Source organism: Pseudorasbora parva, chromosome 7, assembly GCF_024679245.1.
Source record: "Pseudorasbora parva isolate DD20220531a chromosome 7, ASM2467924v1, whole genome shotgun sequence".
In the NCBI taxonomy this organism is placed as follows: Eukaryota; Metazoa; Chordata; class Actinopteri; order Cypriniformes; family Gobionidae; genus Pseudorasbora; species Pseudorasbora parva.
In genome coordinates, this window is record NC_090178.1 from 8,975,155 (window position 1) to 8,994,093 (window position 18,939).

Here is an 18,939-nt window from a genome sequence, read left to right on the forward strand (position 1 = left end):
AAATGGACAAACAAGCAAATATGACACACGAGCATATTCAAGCAAAAGCCAGCATATAATGTTATTAGTTCTCGGCTAATGTCCGTCCTGTGTGACTCGTGTGTTTTGAATAATGACGTGCATTGAGCATCTCTTTTCACCATCGTAGACACGCCCCTTACCTGCTGATTGGCTGCAAGTTTGTTATTGGACTCGGCCTGAGTCCTTTTTCTGAAGCGTTTTTTTTTAAATAACACTTACCCCACCTTTTACCACAATTTTTATGTTATGTCCCATTTGAAATAAACTAAGCACTGTTATTTAGCTATTTGGAAGCCTAAAAATATGCAACCTGTGATTTTAGAAGTCCAAAGTCACTTATAGGCTAATACACAGTCATTGTGTCACCAAACAGGGAATAAACAGACGGCAGGCAGAGAAGCAGGACCCAAATGCAGGGGAAATTTAATAACCAAAACCACCAAAAATCAGGAACAAAAAACACTGACCGAACGAAAAGAAAACACGGGGAACAGAGAAATGGAAGCTTCAGCTTAAGTTCTGCCAGGAAGACTTAACCACTTCGTCACTTATTATAATAAGGTTATAACCTAATCTCTGGCCAATCACGTCTTCATATTTTCTGTATAAAGGTCTTACTTACACATGTTTGAGTTCGCAGATGCCAATGCGACAATATGCAGATGCCGATGCGACTATTCACCGCATGACGCTCCAATCATGGCAGGTGCTGACGCGACAGTTAGTTGACGATCCTAACGTCTCGTAGTGGTCGATCGAAGGCCCTACTATAAAGTAGCAACGTACAATACAGTGGTGTTCCATGTCAGCTATCATTTGTTCCTTGGGCTGTCGCGGCAAAAGTCGCACGTTCCTTAAGGCGAGCAATCTCGCGTTCAGATCAGACAATCACTTTCACGGAGGACTAACTGGGCACGTTAAAGATACGGCTGAGTTCTTCATCACCATTCTGGCGTCATAACTACATCAGCATTCATCGCAGGGATATGGTTATGCTTGTCGATGGAACTGGGTGTAGTATTTTTCTCTTTCTCATTTTTGTGCAAGCGTGATTAGAGCACACGCACGTGTATGGGACGCAGCACCTGCTCGTGCAACGCGATCGGTCATCATTGTTGTGTCGTAAACTAACCCTATAATACCTTGGAAATATTATGCACGGGCTATCATTAATAATAGTTTTGAACAGGGATTCTCATGGGATTTAAAGTAACATGCACCCATTTAATCGGGGCTTCTCAATGAACGAAGTAAACTGAAGTGCTCAGTGTTATGAGATTGCTGAAGTAAATTAACATGTTAACACGCTCTGAGTCGTCTTAAGTAGGCTACAGCATCGACATAGCCGACATGGTTATATCTGTCGGCTATTGAGGCCTGTCTAAGTCTGGCCTAACGTGGCTACGTCTGTCCGGTCTATCGAGGATGTCTGTCTGGCCTAACGTGGCTATATCTGTTGGTCTATCGGGGATGTCTGTCTGGCCTAACGTGGCTACGTCTGTCCGGTCTATCGAGGATGTCTGTCTGGCCTAACGTGGCTATATCTGTTGGTCTATCGGGGATGTCTGTCTGGCCTAACGTGGCTATGTCTGTCCGGTCTATCGAGGCTGTCTATGTCTGGCCTAACGTGGCTATGTCTGTCCGGTCTATCGAGGCTGTCTATGTCTGGCCTAACGTGGCCATGTCTGTTGGTCTATTGAGGCTGTCTATGTCTGGCCTAACGTGGCTATGTCTGTTGGTCTATCGGGGATGTCTGTCTGGCCTAACGTGGCTATGTCTGTCCAGTCTATCGAGGCTGTCTATGTCTGGCCTAACGTGGCCATGTCTGTTGGTCTATCGAGGCTGTCTATGTCTGGCCTAACGTGGCTATGTCTGTTGGTCTATCGAGGCTGTCTATGTCTGGCCTAACGTGGCTATGTCTGTTGGTCTATCAAGGTCTGTCTACATCCAGGCTAACGTGGCTATATCTGTCGGACTATCGAGGCCTGTCTATGTTGGCTACGTAAGGCTGAAAGGAGAAGAGAGAAAAAAAGGAAAAAAAAGTGTATATATAAAACAGGTAATTAAACAGTCATGGTAACTCCTTCTTTTTATATAGTTATTTATTCATTTTCTATCTTCAGGAACCTCAGGATTCACGTCCAGCGTGTATTCTTTCCGTTTACCATTTTTGGGGGGAAGGCTGGCCCCGTCCGGTGGATGTACAACCACCTGCTTTTGGGGGTCGGCTGCGCCCCTGCCTTCATCTTCAGGCAGGAATATGTTGATCCGCTACCCTCGGATTATAAACTATGGACGGGGCCTATGCCAAAACTTTATTATGCTTGCTGGGCTGTCAATAAATGTATGCTTCATTCATCATTCTGTCTCCCGAGTCTTTCTGGTAGAACTGAGAAATGCCTGCATAACAGCAAACAATGATCGACAGAGAACAACTGAATCACAGAGGTATAAATACACACCAGGGAACAAGGCTAACAAGATAACAAGGGGAGTGGTAAATGGGAAACACCTGGGAAAACTAATCAACATAAAAAACTACAAAAACTACAAACTCCACAGGAAACAGGACACAGAACAAGACACAGATACCTTCAACATAAAAGTCTCACAGAGTGCCAGACACTGAACAGATGTGACATACCTCTCTCGTCTCAGTGCGTGCACTTAATCTCTCTGACGCGCGGTGATGATCTGATAGCATTTAGCTTAGCCCACTAAGCCCAGTTCATTCACTATGGTACCAAACAGAGATCAAGTTAGAAGTACCAAACACCTCCACGTTTCCCCTATTTAAATACAGTTACATGAGTAGTTGAACGATCAAGTATGGTGACAAAATAGAACGTGGCGTGTTTCTAATCTGATTAAAAAGGAGAACTATAATGTATGGCGGAATAGCACTTCTGAGAGTACTTCGGCTCGGCGCAGTAAAAAGTCCCGGCCGAAACATCCCCCTATTGACAGAAATGAGAGAGTGAGGGGGAGATGTGAGGAAAGATGTTTCGGCCGGGACTTTTTACTGCGCTGAGCCGAAGTACTCTCAGAAGTGCTAATGCTGAACTGGGCTTAGTGGGCTAAGCTAAATGCTATCAGATCATCACCGCGCGTCAGAGAGATTAAGTGCATGCACTGAGACGAGAGAGGTATGTATCAACTCGTTTTAGTTAAGGGAATAACATAGTTTAATATGAAAAAGCGGTGAAGTAACCCTTTAACCGGTTCTTTTTAGTGAACCGGGCGAACCAGTTCACCGAATTGGACTGAATCGTTCTAAATGGTTCGCGTCTCAAATCAGCGCTGACGCAGCACACACGTTACTTTAGTTACTCACTTTCTGACAGTCCCTCCGAATATAAATAAACTAATGTCTTGAATTATATGTTGTAACTCCAACCGTTCACTGAACTGAGACATGTTTTGCTGAGAGATCTGATGAACTCACGAGCAGCTGATACTGAGCATGAGCGAGTAACTGAACGAGCAGCAGTCCTCAGGATCAGCAGGACAGAATCGAAAACTATTTCAGGACCAACAAGCCGATGAGCAGCGCCTCTTCATAAACACGATGCTCTTCTTGACTTTCAGGCTGCCGATGAGTCCCCACAGGACTTCAGCACGAGACACAGCTAGCCGGCTAAAACAGGTGAATTTAAACAATGGCTAAGTGGCTAAACGCATCTCGTTGTCATGTGAGGGACCTTTTCATGTTGCACAGACATTTTAATTGTATTTTGTGTCTGTTAAGAGGCACAAAGACACCCTTTACGTCTAACGGTCTATGCCCCAAAAGCTGCCGTTTTAGCTGAGGGGGGGCTCTGGCATAAACTGTAATAACTCCGTGTTGCAAGCACCAATCCGGTTCGATTTTTTTTCTATAGATTATACTCACAAAGATATAACTATCAAGATAAACGTAAACATTTGCCGGAGTTGTCCTTTAAGTCCCACCCTTTAATTTCCGAGCCATTTCACTTAGATATACTTAACAGCAGGGATGAAAATGTAGTAGGATGATGTAGATACAGATGGTCAGAAACAGCATAGCACATTGCATGAGGCAAAGAACCTTTCGAGATGTACTGCCAACGTGGGAATGTAAATGTGTTAAAATGGGTAACACATCTCTTCAGGAAGGTCATGGGTAGCATATCGTGTGAGACGACCCTTAACCTAAAACGATGCAAATATAGCGAGTAGATCAACCTGAGCAGTAGGTCAAACTTTCCAGCCATAGGCCTAATTTAACCCCTGGTGAAGAGTGAGATTATATTGTTCAAAGGGTTGCTTTAGCTTGCTGTTTTAAAAAAAAAAAATAGAACATGGGCAACAGTTCCTCTATTTGTACGTCTATATCCACTGCTTGTTTAACTTTCTAAGGTGCAATATTACACCTATTAATAGACAAGGAATATTATTGTAACACTGGGTACACACTATAAGACAATTGGGGCAATTTTGGGCAGATCTCTCCCCTTCGACCACCATGTTTACTTTGAAGTCACGTTTGATGCGAGACATTTTGCGAGATTTCCCGTGTTCAGAGGTGGGACACTGTTGTTTGTGAAAGGATTCTGTTAGTATGTGGTGTACTTTCCTGTGGTGTATTCCAAAAAGCAAGGTTAACTTACTGGAACATATACCTTGAACTCTCAGTTGATTAACCCACACCTTGTTTACCCAAGGTATGCTAGTTCCTGAAACGAGTCAGGGAGTTCAGCCAACTCAGATGTTAACCATGAACACACAAGACATTCTCAACAGAGCAACAAACCGATGATTCCCAATGTAAACAGACACTAAGAAAAAGTGAGCTATCTTTCTTCTTTAGTTTAATGGTGATTTATATAACCTACTTGGGCTAATGTCGCCAGAGGTGGGTAGAGTAGCCAAAATCTGTACTCAAGTAAAAGTAGCCTACAAGTACTTAAGGAAATATTTACTCAAGTAAAAGTAAAAGTAACAATCGTAATAGTTACTTGAGTATTCAAGGAAAAAAACTACTCGAGTACTTAGTTACTTTCGATCTGATTGATAAGCAAAAACCCTGATTTTCAGACTTGGAGCTTTCACACACCTCCAAATGTGTGTGTGTGTGTGTGTGTGTGTGTGTGTGTGTGTGTGTGTGTGTGTGTGTGTGTGTGTGTGTGTGTGACCTGGTAATCCCTACGTTATGGGGACAAAATGTCCCCACAAAGATGGCAATATCCGAAATCCTTGTCCTTGTGGGGACATTTTTAGGTCCCCATGAGGAAAACATCTTCTAAATCACACAGAAGGAGTTTTTTTGAGAAAGTAAAAATGCAGAATGTTTCCTGTGATGGGTAGGTTTAGGGGCAGGGGCAGTGTAGGGGGATAGGATGTCCAGTTTGTACAGTATGAAATCCATTACGCCTATGGAAAGTCCCCATTAAACATGAAAACACGACATGTGTGTGTGTGTGTGTGTGTGTGTGTGTGTGTGTGTGTGTGTGTGTGTGTGTGTGTGTGTGTGTGTGTGTGTGTGTGTGTGTGTGTGTGTGTGTGTTTTAAATGGTTAAACAGTGTAAATTAATGGTGTGCTGGGCTGACCAGAGCTCTTTTTAAAACATACTTTGTTCTTATATTTTTATAAGTGTGTGCATTCTTTAGGTAGGAATAAAATACAATCCTGTTTTTATTTGTATGTATACACTTCAGACAGGTGTCTGTCCGGATTTATAAATGCAAGACATCACCAGGTTGTTCGTTTTGTGAAGAAAAAAAAAGCATATGTAAAGATGTAATGTTTGTTCGTGTACGTGTGTTGTTTGGAGGATTCAAACGATTTGTCATTGCTTGTACAAGAGCGCATATGAGGCAAACAATCAGACAGTGTGTGAAATAGTATTGCAATAAGGGAAAAGTGGCCATAGTTACCAAATTACCATTAATAGTGTTCAAATATAGGCATCATTGTGACACTTATCGCTATATGTTTTTTCAGGTTTGAGCTGGAATATAAGCGGGTGATGCATAGCCTCTCGCGAAGCAGCCTTTCCAACGTTTTGCGAGATTTTTTTATTAAAGCCACTGAATGTAACGAAGTAAAAGTTAAAAAAAAAATTTCCAAGAAATGTACTTGAGTAAGAGTAAAGTACCCATTTTTAAATATACTCTAAAAGTACAAGTTACCCAGATAATTTAAAGTAAATGTAACAAAGTAAATGTAATTCGTTACTGCACACCGCTGCTTATTATCATCCTGTGGTCTTTCACATTTTGAAAATCTTATAAGATTTTAGTGTGCTGCTGACTGTAAATTGAGTTAGAGGCATAATGTTCCAGACCTTTTTTTTTTTTTTTTGCATGAGGCTCTTAGTGAGGCACTTACCTCTTAAATTTCAGTGCTAACATCTCCAGAGACAATAGCATAGACAAACTGCAGAATAACACCACAATGGATATCAGAAATCTCCATGATTGTCAGAGATATTATACCAGGATGGGCCCTTAAATATAATTAAACAAACACATTTAATAATATTTTAGTTATTTTTTGGTATACTTTTTTATTTTGAATTCAAACTAATGAGCATGGAGAATGAGCCAGTATATGTATTCTATCTGGCTAATGTATTTATGTAATTAAAAACGCAGAAAAATAACATCATGTGAGAGCATACAAATTAAATATTTCAATAAAATGTTCGCTCATAGCTTCAGCCTGGTAACTGTCCGGTATAGCGGGACACTTGGCATGCATTAATTGTTGCCATTTTTACCTATAACATATAGTAGTATTGATTATTCATGTCTCTTATCATGGTCATCGTGAGACCACAAGACAGCTGCTAAAGTAAGATGGGAACAGTGCCAAAGCCACTCCCCTACTCCTAACTCCCATTCCAGTTGCTGCTCCCTTCACAAGACTGTCTGAACCAGAGTACGGCAGTACATACGGCTCTGCAGAGCACAGGGCAAAGGAAATTACAATTCAATTCAAAAGCCAATAATCAGACAAATGGACCCCAGCAATCAGCCCAAAGGCGCCTGGAATTCATCTGAGAAATCAGGAATGCTTCAGCCTACACCACCACCACCAACATACCAGGAATTTCCTGCTGGATACCCTCCCTCATTTCCAAGCCAGCCAGTCCCCCAGGGCCCCTATGCCCAAGGGCTATATCCAGGGCAATCCGTGGTCACCATGCAGCCTACAGTTTTTGTGACCGCCGCTCCGCTGGCCAATCCAGAGCCAGATTACCTGTGCTATTCCATCTTTACCATGCTGTGCTGCTGCTTTCCTCTGGGCATCGCTGCGCTGGTCTTCTCCTTGTTTGTAAGTATTAGTCCATGTACTCTACTTTTATTTATTAACTATCTCATTATTTGAATCATTACATAAGCATAATTAACATAACATTAAATAAAAAATTATCCGAAAAATAAGGTTCCTCTGTTAGACAAAATAGTTAGGAATGTCTATACCGTGCTTTACATTTTAGTTTTAGGTAATGTAAAATATCAAATATATAAAGATCAAGGAGCTTGATAATCATCAAGCTCATAATTACAGGCATTAATTATTTATCCACCATGCATGCAAAGAAAATGATTAATTATTTACACTGTATGAAAAAATGCATATGAGCCATGATCAATGTTTATATGTCCATTAGTCGGGGAAAAATACATTTAAAAAAAATGCATTGGAGTTTGGAGAATGTATTTAGCACTTATAGATGGAATCAGCATCTATAAAAAAAAAAATATATATATATATATATATATATATATATATATATATATATATATATATATATATATATATGAAGATGAGTGTAAAGGATCTTTGTTGTGAAAATAATTTAAGGATAAACAGATAAATACCAACACGAACATCATTTTTGGGATGCGAACAAGTTCTCTGTTTAGTAAACAAATTCAACCCAAACACGCTTTGGTAACTTAAATGCTTACGTTACGGTTTATCTTCTGTCCATCATCGTATAGCCTAAAGCCTGTCCTGACAATTTGATTGGTCCGAACAGCTACGGTTCGGAGTTGCACATGAACGCCACCACGAAGTCGTAAATACCAGTGGGAAGTTCTGGATTTACTTTAAGCCCTGATCGGTATGAGTTGAGGGGGGTGTCAGTGTGAAATATGGTGGAATCAATGGATGCAATGGATATTTAGCAGTGACAATGTCAGGCTTTGTCATTTACAACAAAGCTAGCATTGTAATATAACTGTCACGTGTCTGTCTTGTCTTGTGTAAGAACATGTTTTGTAGGCTATTTTTTATTTCTGGGCACGTGCTTTTCCGGTCTATTGTCAACTCCGCTCGTCTTTTTATTGTTTAATTGCCCCACCTGTTCTCCCATTACCTGCCTTGTTTGTTCTCTTCATAATATTCTTGTGTTTGCAGTCCTGTGCTGGATTGTTGTCTGATGTCTTCTGTTCCCTGTTGTGCTTCATGTTCCCTATGGAAGCCCGTTTCCGCCACTAAATAAAAATTTAAAAAAGTAATTGCGACTTTCTATCTCAGAATTCTGACTTTTTTTCTCGCAATTGCGTGATATAAAGTCAGAATTCTGAGATATAAAGTCGCAATTGCGAGTTATAAAGTCATTGATCAATGACTTTATAACTCGCAATTGTGACTTTATATCTCAGAATTCTGACTTTATATCACGCAATTGCAAGAAAAAAGTCAGAATTGTGACTTTACAACTCGCAATTGTGAGAAAAAAAGTCGCAATTACTTTTTTTTTTTTTTTATTTAGTGGCGGAAACGGGCTTCCATATATTCCTGCTCCTATGTAGTTTATGTCAAGTTTGTTTTTCCCTCTCGTGGCTACAGGGCCGGCCCAAGGCTTAAGCGAACTAAGTGGCTGCTTAGGGCCCCCTTGGCCACCAGGGGGCCCCCAAGAGCTCTTGAAATGACATCTTGCTGCTGCTGTATGTTCCTTTTATGTTTGAAATCGCAAAATGGCCTTAAAACAATTACTAAATAAACTGCAAAATGTTACGTTTTCTAATATATGCACGGATTGATTCTGACACCGCCGCACAAGCTCGCGGTGCCTGCTATAGCTTGTTCGTCAGGGTTCAAAGTCCACAGTGCGAGAAAAAAATCGGCGCTGAAACGGCGCTGCTTGACAGTTGCCCGGTAACCTTTTTATGAATGGATGGATTTGAGAATGCGCTTTGGTTTAGTGCAAATATCTTATTTGACATGCTGTATGTTTTGGACTGAGTACAGCATAGCTTCCAGTTTCTGTTCACAGTAAATGCTTCTCTGCAAAGTGCTATATAACGTTAGTTTGAGTCGCTCAAAATTATCTTCTTTTTTTGGGGGGGAATGCAAATTCGTTCTTCCCAAAAAGCCTTCCCAAATTTGTAATGAGAATCATTTATAAATATGCTGTTGTCAACAAATAAAAGTACTAAAGTTTTTCTGCGTGAATTTCTGCCAAAATAAAAGTTCTGCTGAAAGAAATCCACCATTTCTTGTTGCAAAAGAAGTCTCTTTCAACAAAAGGCTACATTTATTTGATAAAAACTACAGTGAAAACAGTTATATTGTGAAATATTATTGCAATTTAAAATAGCTGTTTTCTATTATTCTATTATAATTATTATTATTATTATGTATATATACACACATGTGATATTCATATGTGATATGAATATCAAGTAAATTGTAATGTGTTCCTCTGATCAAAGCTGAATTTTCAGCATCATTACACCAGTCTTCACTGTCACATGATCCTTAGATTATTCTCATGATGATTTGCTGCTCAAGAAACATTTATTTTTTAGTATCATGTTGAAAACAGTTGTGGAAACATCTTTTTATGATTCTTTGAAAGCTTTCTATTTTAGATAAATCCTGTTCTTTTGAACTTTCTATTCATCAAAGAGTACTGGGGTAAAGAATTGTGAGCATATTTAGCATGAGACTTCTTTAAAAAAAAAAAAAAAAGTTTAAATATCCGTACATATCCCAGTCTGAACTGTACTGTAAGACTTTGAATATTAAAGTGCACACCTGAGCACTCTTGTGGGTTTGCTACTTTTACAATTAAAAACCGTATAAGGGTAAAAACATGACAGATAGCCATGAAATGCAAACATGCAAACAGCAACACGACTACAACTAATAAAATTGATAATGGGTGTGCGATAATTATCAGGAATTGGCAATAGTCAAACGGTCCCGAGGGGCCCCCAAATAAAATTCTGCTTAGGGCCGCATGAAGGCTTGGGCCGGCTCTGCATGGCTATTTGGTAGTTAGTGTCCGAACTATTTGATGGCCTTTGGGGGAGCCCACTTTTTGAACTGAATTGGGTTTGTGTTAGGGGGCGTGCTGTGCCCTTATATGTTCATTCCTTGCGCGTGCCTCAAAAGAGGACTTACAAAGATGCAACAGCATCAGTATATGCACTACTTGCTTAATGCAATCACTATAGAATAAGTCAATATTTTCCCTATTACCGGTATACTACTTTTTGGACTCGAATTGATAAGTCTAACAGCAAACAGTCACCCACAAATAGTTTATAAACAAACTTGAGTCTTTGAGTTCACATGAACAGCGATTAAGTTACTCGTCAGGCAGACCTATAATAACAACAGCCACAAAAACATAATTGGGTATAATGCCTTACCTTAAAACCAAAATTAATTACACTGCCTTGTTTTCTTTTTGCCATGATGCTATATGAATTTCTGAATGGATTTCAAGGATGCATGCAGATCAATGAACGTTATATTCTTTCTATGAATATTTGAGTTAAATATGCACTAATCATGAGTGGAATTTGCACCGCAGCGCCCCCATACATTGAGGCTCATGACAAGAATAGCATGTATAGTTATTTTAGTGAAGGAAATTAGGTTTAAATCGCCGTCATGCAAGACTGAATTGTAATTTTGCAGTTTTACACATAATAATCCAAGATGATCAAAACTGAAAATGCTTCATGTTAACGCAAAATAAAATAAAAAATAAAAGCAAAATGAAGATAAAGATGTGTTCTGGCATCTGAGGTTTTTCTTGAACCAATCAGATAAGAGTAAATCGAGCAGCTCCGTATTGACTCCAGAGGAAGGTGGACAAGCCTTCCTCCTCACGCTTGAAAAACTCAGTCAGTGACAGAATCGTGCCAAAACTGTAAGCGCAGGTAAAAGAAAGACAGAACTGTACAAATCGGTTTATTTCGGGAGCCTTTTTTGCCCTATAAACACAACAAGTCATTTAGACATTTGCAACAGTTTTTTTTTTTTTTACACAAAAGTTGCTTTTACACGGTCAATCTATTTCGCAGTTCCTGACTCTGTTGTTTTCGCTTGCAAATCGATGTTCACAGGCGTGCAATGCTTTGAAACGTGATCCAAACTGTTGAAATCACGTGACAAACTGTGTTCCGATGATGAACGGAGGTCTTTCGGGTGTGGAACGACATTAGGTCATCAAATCCATTTTTTGGGTGAACTAACCCTTTAAGGGGAGCCGAGCTCCCCCTAGCTCCCCCGTAGTTCGCACCTTGTTGGTAGTGATGGGCAGACCGAGGCTTCCTGAAGCACTAAAACATTTGAAGCAAATGTGCCATATTATTTCGAAACTTGCAAACAATCTAACACCAGTCTTTACGGTGACACCTCACTTACATTTGTCGATCTGAAATAACTTTGACAATGATCCATGTTAAAAAAAAGTTTTTAACATCTGTCAGACAGCTAGGCCTACATGATCTTGGTTTTGCAACGTCTTGCCTCCTCCTTGTGAATAACTATAGGGGGGTTTTTTTTGGTCATGAAAAATGAAGATTAATAAAAGAAATAAAGCCACAATGTGTCACATTTGTTGCATAACATTTTTATTCAAACATATTAATTGCTCCGCTGTTGAAGAACTTAGCCGACTTCATTTTTACATATAATTTCTCCAGCCTTTGAAAAAAATTGTTGCTGGCATGCATTTTTTAGCAAGTACATACAAATGAGGGGAAATTACTGCGCTCTGTTTCCAATAAATGAATGGATCATGCGTTCTGGGCAAAATCTAGCTGCATTTCACAATACAATACACAGTAGGCTACACACATCTCACTTTATTTGGTGTTTCCAAATGGAAATGCTGCTACACCACAGATGCATAGCATCTCTTATGGGGAGCCTCCATTTTTAGCTATTCTATTAATATATCTTTAATTAATTAATATATTTGTGTACTGTGCTAATTAATTGAGATTTCTTACAGCTCTTACAGGTTGTTGGCCTTGTTTGTTTCGTTGCTTCTATTGCTCTCCCCTTTTTCGTAAGTCGCTTTGGATAAAAGCGTCTGCTAAATGATTAAATGTAAATGTAAATGTAGCTGCATATCACAATACAATACACAGTAGGCTACACACATCTCACTTTGTTTGGTGTTTCCAAATGGAAATGCTGCTACACCACAGATGCATAACATCTCTTATGTGGAGCCACCATTTTTATCTATTCTATTAATATATCTATATATCACCTATGAATCTATATAATTCTATATCTCTAAATTATTTTGTACTGTCAATCACTATTTAACTTGGCCTATATGAATGTTTCACTTTATTCGAACTATCTGTCAAAGTCTATAGCCTACCCTTTTATAACTAACCTACCACAGCGCACTATAAATCTAACTTATAACACAATATCTCTCCTCTCACAAAACCCCACGAGGTGAAGATGCATTAACTTCACTTTTAAACTGTGGGGAATTAGGTTCATACAGATGTGTGACTGTGTGGTTTGTCCCCACCCCTTTCAATCAAACGCAGTTTCGACAGGCGCCACCTGAAGCTTCATTTAGCCGTAGTCACATGACATGGGTGTTTTGAATCACAGTTCAGATGGAGCAGTGTTTCGAAACCTCTGCGCTTCGGGATCTCGACAAAGCTTCAATCATCAGTTTCTCGTCAGCCATTTCTAGTATTTGGTTTGCGTTTGTTTTATTTTATTGTTTTAATGAAGTAACCTTTTCTTCCTGGGGTGTATTCCAGAAAACAAGGTTAACTTACCGTCACATATACCCTGAACTCTCGGCTGAATAAAGCTGCACTATGTAATTTTCCCGTCCGCTAGAGGGCACCTTTTCAAAACAAAGGCATAGTTTGATGATGCCAAGGAAACATTTGGGATATTGTAAGAACTCAGCTAATATATAATAAATATATAACACTGGCCTAGTGTTTTTTGGATATTTTACTGCAAAAATACTACATAGTGCACCTCTAACCACATCTGGCTTAAGCCTAGTTCATACTGCCCGATATTTGCCCCGATTTTGAGTCGCCGACAGGTTTTGTGAAATCGCCGACAAATGCCCGAGATCACAGGTAAATTGGTGCTCGTGCACGCGAGTTACAATCATGCAGTGTGAATAATCAAAAGACGCGATCAGAGAGAATCGCCGACGAGTCGCCGACGCCGGTGAGATATTTTGGCATGCTAAATATCTGAACCTGTCGGCGATTCAAACTTCTGCTGTGTGAACTGCGTTCTGACTGAAAATTACACCGACAGCCAATGAAAGAGTGAGATACAGGGCAGCAGGAGGTTCAGGGAGGAGTTATAGAGCAGAGTTTCATTATTTGAATAGACATATTTATAAGCAGCAGCACATTACAAAAGTGTTTATTTACCTCAAACTGTCTTTGCAGAACACAATCCTGGCTCCCTCTGTCTCTCCAATAATTTCTTTCGCCATAATCTTTTTTCTTTTTCTCCACCAATCAGCGCACATACTATTTGAAGCAATTTTGTGCAGTTTATCATTTTTAATAACAATTCCAAGTCTCGCGCGAGAACTCCGTTCTGACGCACGTGTGATCTCGCGTTGTTTACTTGACACATCGCACGTGTGTTTGGGAAATGTAGTTTGCGCACCGGAGAGAGAGAGAGTTGTTGGCGATTCTTCCTCTTGTTCAGTCATGCAGTGTGAACTCCTCTGTCGTCAAACCATCGTGCAGTGTGAACACAGCAGTGACTGAATGATAATCCAGATAGTCATGCAGTGTGAAAAGAGCAGTGAACCGACGAGTTTGAAAATCGTGCAGTCTGAACTAGGCTTTACTTGAGGTATGCTGGTTCCAAAAAACGGGAACATATTCTACAAGAACAAAGAAATTTGTTTGTTTTCTCAAAGTTTTTATCAGTACATTCCATACTTCACGAGAAAAGCAGATGCCGATCATCTGCGTTTCGCCGCATTAACCACGCCCACTTTAAATGTCTGACCAATCACAAAATAGTTCTCGGACACCCGCAAGAAAAAAGTTCTGCTCAGGCGATGTGTCGAGAACAAGCTGTGAGAACTCCCAAACCAGGGCTGAGAACAAAATGACGTCATTTTGCTCTCGCAGCCCTGGGAGCGAGAACTTTTTTCTCTGTTCTTGCGGAGTATGTTGCAGCCTTAAGTTGAGACAATTTAACACACAAGACATTATCAACAGAGCAACGAATCAATGATTCACCATGGAAACAGACGCTAAGAAGAAGCCTATGGACGAAGCGAGCCATTCTACTTTATTATTCTTTTGTTTAATGGCGATTTACATAACCTATTTGGTGGTTATGCAAACTTTTTTTGTTTTCTCACTGAGAATAAGGATGATATTGTTTGTTTAATGCTAATTAATTGAATGCAGATCCATGAGTGAGATGACACTAAAATAAATAAACATATTTGAATCTGCATTAAAGCTGCACTATGCAACTTTTCCATCCACTAGAGGGCGCCTATTCAAAACAAAGGCGTAGTTTGATGACGCCAAGTTTGAGCGCAGCATCTTGGGACATGTGGTCTTCACCTCACAGCCGGTGGAAAAGAATCGGGATAGGACTCGGGCAGCAATCATGTTCATGGATGCGGTTATTAACGTTACTGTAGTGTGAAGCAGGGCAGGACCGAGTGTTGTCGAGCTGAGCACGGCCGCTGGAGTGATTGTTACGCAACACACGCCTCGCGAGCAGCGGGACTTTTATTATGATGAGACGGGACACAGTCGCAGGCGCTATTTCAACTTTTCCGATCATGAGTATAAGGTTTGCAGCTCTGTTTATCATATCAGATACATTTAAGTGTGTTTAAAATGATGTTATGACGTTACTCTGTGTGTTCGCTCAGCGGCTGCTGTGACACTTATTCACACCGCTAAGAGAAAAGTGCTTCTGCCAAATAAAAGCAGAAACCGAGGGTAATGCAGATATGACGTAATTGACAGGCTCCTTGGTTAAAATGGCAATTTTCTCACAATTTACAAATAGTTGGAAACATTTCGGATATTGTAAGTAGTAGGGCCTAGTGGTTTTTGGATATTTTACTGCAAAATGTACTCTTTTTTTTCTAATTATTTAGAATAAATATACAGTATTGTTCAAAATAATAGCAGTACAATGTGACTAACCAGAATAATCAAGGTTTTTCGTATATTTTTTTATTGCTACGTGGCAAACAAGTTACCAGTAGGTTCAGTAGATTCTCAGAAAACAAATGAGACCCAGCATTCATGATATGCACACTCTTAAGGCTGTGCAATTGGGCAATTAGTTGAATTAGTTGAAAGGGGTGTGTTCAAAAAAATAGCAGTGTGGCATTCAATCACTGAGGTCATCAATTTTGTGAAGAAACAGTTGTGAATCAGTTGGCCCCTATTTAAGGATGAAGCCAACACTTGTTGAACATGCATTTGAAAGCTGAGGAAAATGGGTCGTTCAAGACATTGTTCAGAAGAACAGCGTACTTTGATTAAAAAGTTGATTAGAGAGGGGAAAACCTATAAAGAGGTGCAAAAAATGATAGGCTGTTCAGCTAAAATGATCTCCAATGCCTTAAAATGGAGAGCAAAACCAGAGAGACGTGGAAGAAAACGGAAGACAACCATCAAAATGGATAGAAGAATAACCAGAATGGCAAAGGCTCAGCCAATGATCACCTCCAGGATGATCAAAGACAGTCTGGAGTTACCTGTAAGTACTGTGACAGTTAGAAGACGTCTGTGTGAAGCTAATCTATTTTCAAGAATCCCCCGCAAAGTCCCTCTGTTAAAAAAAAGGCATGTGCAGAAGAGGTTACAATTTGCCAAAGAACACATCAACTGGCCTAAAGAGAAATGGAGGAACATTTTGTGGACTGATGAGAGTAAAATTGTTCTTTTTGGGTCCAAGGGCCACAGGCAGTTTGTGAGACGACCCCCAAACTCTGAATTCAAGCCACAGTACACAGTGAAGACAGTGAAGCATGGAGGTGCAAGCATCATGATATGGGCATGTTTCTCCTACTATGGTGTTGGGCTTATTTATCGCATACCAGGGATCATGGATCAGTTTGCATATGTTAAAATACTTGAAGAGGTCATGTTGCCCTATGCTGAAGAGGACATGCCCTTGAAACGGTTGTTTCAACAAGACAATGACCCAAAATACACTAGTAAACGGGCAAAGTCTTGGTTCCAAACCAACAAAATTAATGTTATGGAGTGGCCAGCCCAATCTCCAGACCTTAATCCAATTGAGAACTTGTGGGGTGATATCAAAAATGCTGTTTCTGAAGCAAAACCAAGAAATGTGAATGAATTGTGGAATGTTGTTAAAGAATCATGGAGTGGAATAACAGCTGAGAGGTGCCACAAGTTGGTTGACTCCATGCCACACAGATGTCAAGAAGTTTTAAAAAACTGTGGTCATACAACTAAATATTAGTTTAGTGATTCACAGGATTGCTAAATCCCAGAAAGAAAAAAAAAAATGTTTGTACAAAATAGTTTTGAGTTTGTACAGTCAAAGGTAGACACTGCTATTTTTTTGAACACACCCCTTTCAACTAATTCAACTAATTGCCCAATTGCACAGCCTTAAGAGCGTGCATATCATGAATGCTGGGTCTTGTTTGTTTTCTGACAATCTACTGAACCTACTGGTAACTTGTTTGCCACGTAGCAATAAAAAATATACTAAAAACCTTGATTATTCTGGTTAGTCACATTGTACTGCTATTATTTTGAACAAGACTGTATATTGTTGTATATTATATGACTAAAACATATAATGATGCTTAATTTTCAAGAAGTTAGTTCAGGGTGCAGGTGTGTTTGAACAGTTTAAAGGTAAAGCAAACAGCAGATGTTTTATTGACACCCTGTCAATGCCTGGGAAAACAGCCTGAACCGGCCAAACTAATTAAAGTAAACAGCTCAGAATGATGTTCCATTACCTAACACAGCACTCGGATCAGTTAAACGGGAGGTTTCCTGCAACCTTTAAGATTTGCAATGGCATTAACTTTAAAGGGATAGTACACCCAAAAACGATTACTCACCCTCATGCTGTTCCAGACCCCTAAGACCGCCGTTCATCTTCAGACACAAATGAAGATATTTTTGTTGAAATCCGATGGCTCAGAAAGGCCTTCATTGACACCAATGTCAGTTCCTCTCTCAAGACCCATAAAAGGCACTAAAGACGTCGTTACAAAGCCCATCTCGCTACAGTTGTTCACCAATTTCAAAACACTGCTTCATGAAGCTTCGAAGTGTTATGAATCATTGTATCGATTCATGATTCAGATCACCAAAATCACGTAATTTCAGTAGTTGGCCGGTTTGACAGCGATCCGAATCATGAATCGATACACTGATTCAAAACACTCCGAAGCTTCATGAAACGTTGTTTTGAAATCGGCCCATCACTATATAAGTCGTTATTTAGTTTCTTGTGCAGAAAAAATACTCGTCGCTTCATAAAATTATTGTATAGCCACTGAAGTAAGATGGACTTTTTAACCCGACGTCTTTAGTGCCTTTATGGGTCTTGAGAGAGGAAATGACATTGGTGTCAATGAAGGCCTTTCTGAGCCATCGGATTTCAACAAAAATATCTTCATTTGTGTTGCGAAGATGAACGGCGGTCTTACGGGTCTGAAACATCATGAGGGTGAGTAAAGTATCTAATTAATGACTGAATTTTCATTTATGGGTGAGCTAACCCTTTAATTTGCATTATCATGCTACCAATAATTAAAAAATAACTAATGTTGAAAATGTATATATTTGATTATATTTGTTGGTGTGACTTGGTTTTAAAACAAAAACAAAAAATATAACTAAAATACTAAAAATATAAATAACTAACTAAAAATAACAAAAAATATAAAAATTTTGTTCGCGTGATAAAGTAAGTAGTGTTTTAAACACCTTTAACCTGAAACCTTCAATAAAATGTAAATGAAACATTATGTGTTGAACCAAGAAAACCAATCCATGCTCCTCCATGTTTCATTGCCTCAAAGAAATTCAGAAAGAGAACAGAAGTGGTTAACATTATGTTTCACAATTGTCTTCACAGACACGAAATGCCAACCACTCCGGACAGCAAGCATTAGCAGAGAAGAACTCCAAAACGGCACGCACCCTGAATCATGTTGGCCTTGCTATTGGGCTTATTTTAACTGTATTCGTTATTGTCTTGGAGTTTACGGTTATTAAGCATTGATAACAGCTATTAAAGCTGTAATAATTGAATGCAGATTACAAGCTCTGCATGTAAAATGTTATTTGCTCAATGTGTCATTGTACTTAAAATACACATACACTAATTATGGTATGCTTAAAACAATGAATGATTGGTCAATTAAATTTCATAATGAAAAACAGTAAATTTTATACACTTGTCTGTCTTTTTTTCTTTATTACAATACATATTTGTTTTAGAAACTGCATTGGTAAATGATAGGTATGAGATTAACAAATCAAAATTTCTTTGAAATACTACAACGTTACTAAAATTGTATTTACACATTTTTGTATATTACATTTGATATATTCTTGTAATATTCTCTATAAAATCTTTGGGTTTGGGGTGAAGAGATCTAAAATTGATTTATTTCATTTTTTTTATTTATGTAAATG

General features: G+C 39.2%; 1 long non-coding RNA gene across 1 annotated transcript; it reads left to right on the forward strand.

The window, feature by feature from the left end:
- The first annotated feature begins 6,860 nt into the window (after nucleotides 1–6,860).
- On the forward strand, nucleotides 6,861–18,693 carry LOC137082666 (uncharacterized). The gene is made up of 2 exons (XR_010906387.1): nucleotides 6,861–7,321; nucleotides 18,377–18,693. It is a non-coding gene; the product is annotated as an uncharacterized lncRNA (long non-coding RNA).
- Nucleotides 18,694–18,939: the final 246 nt, after the last annotated feature.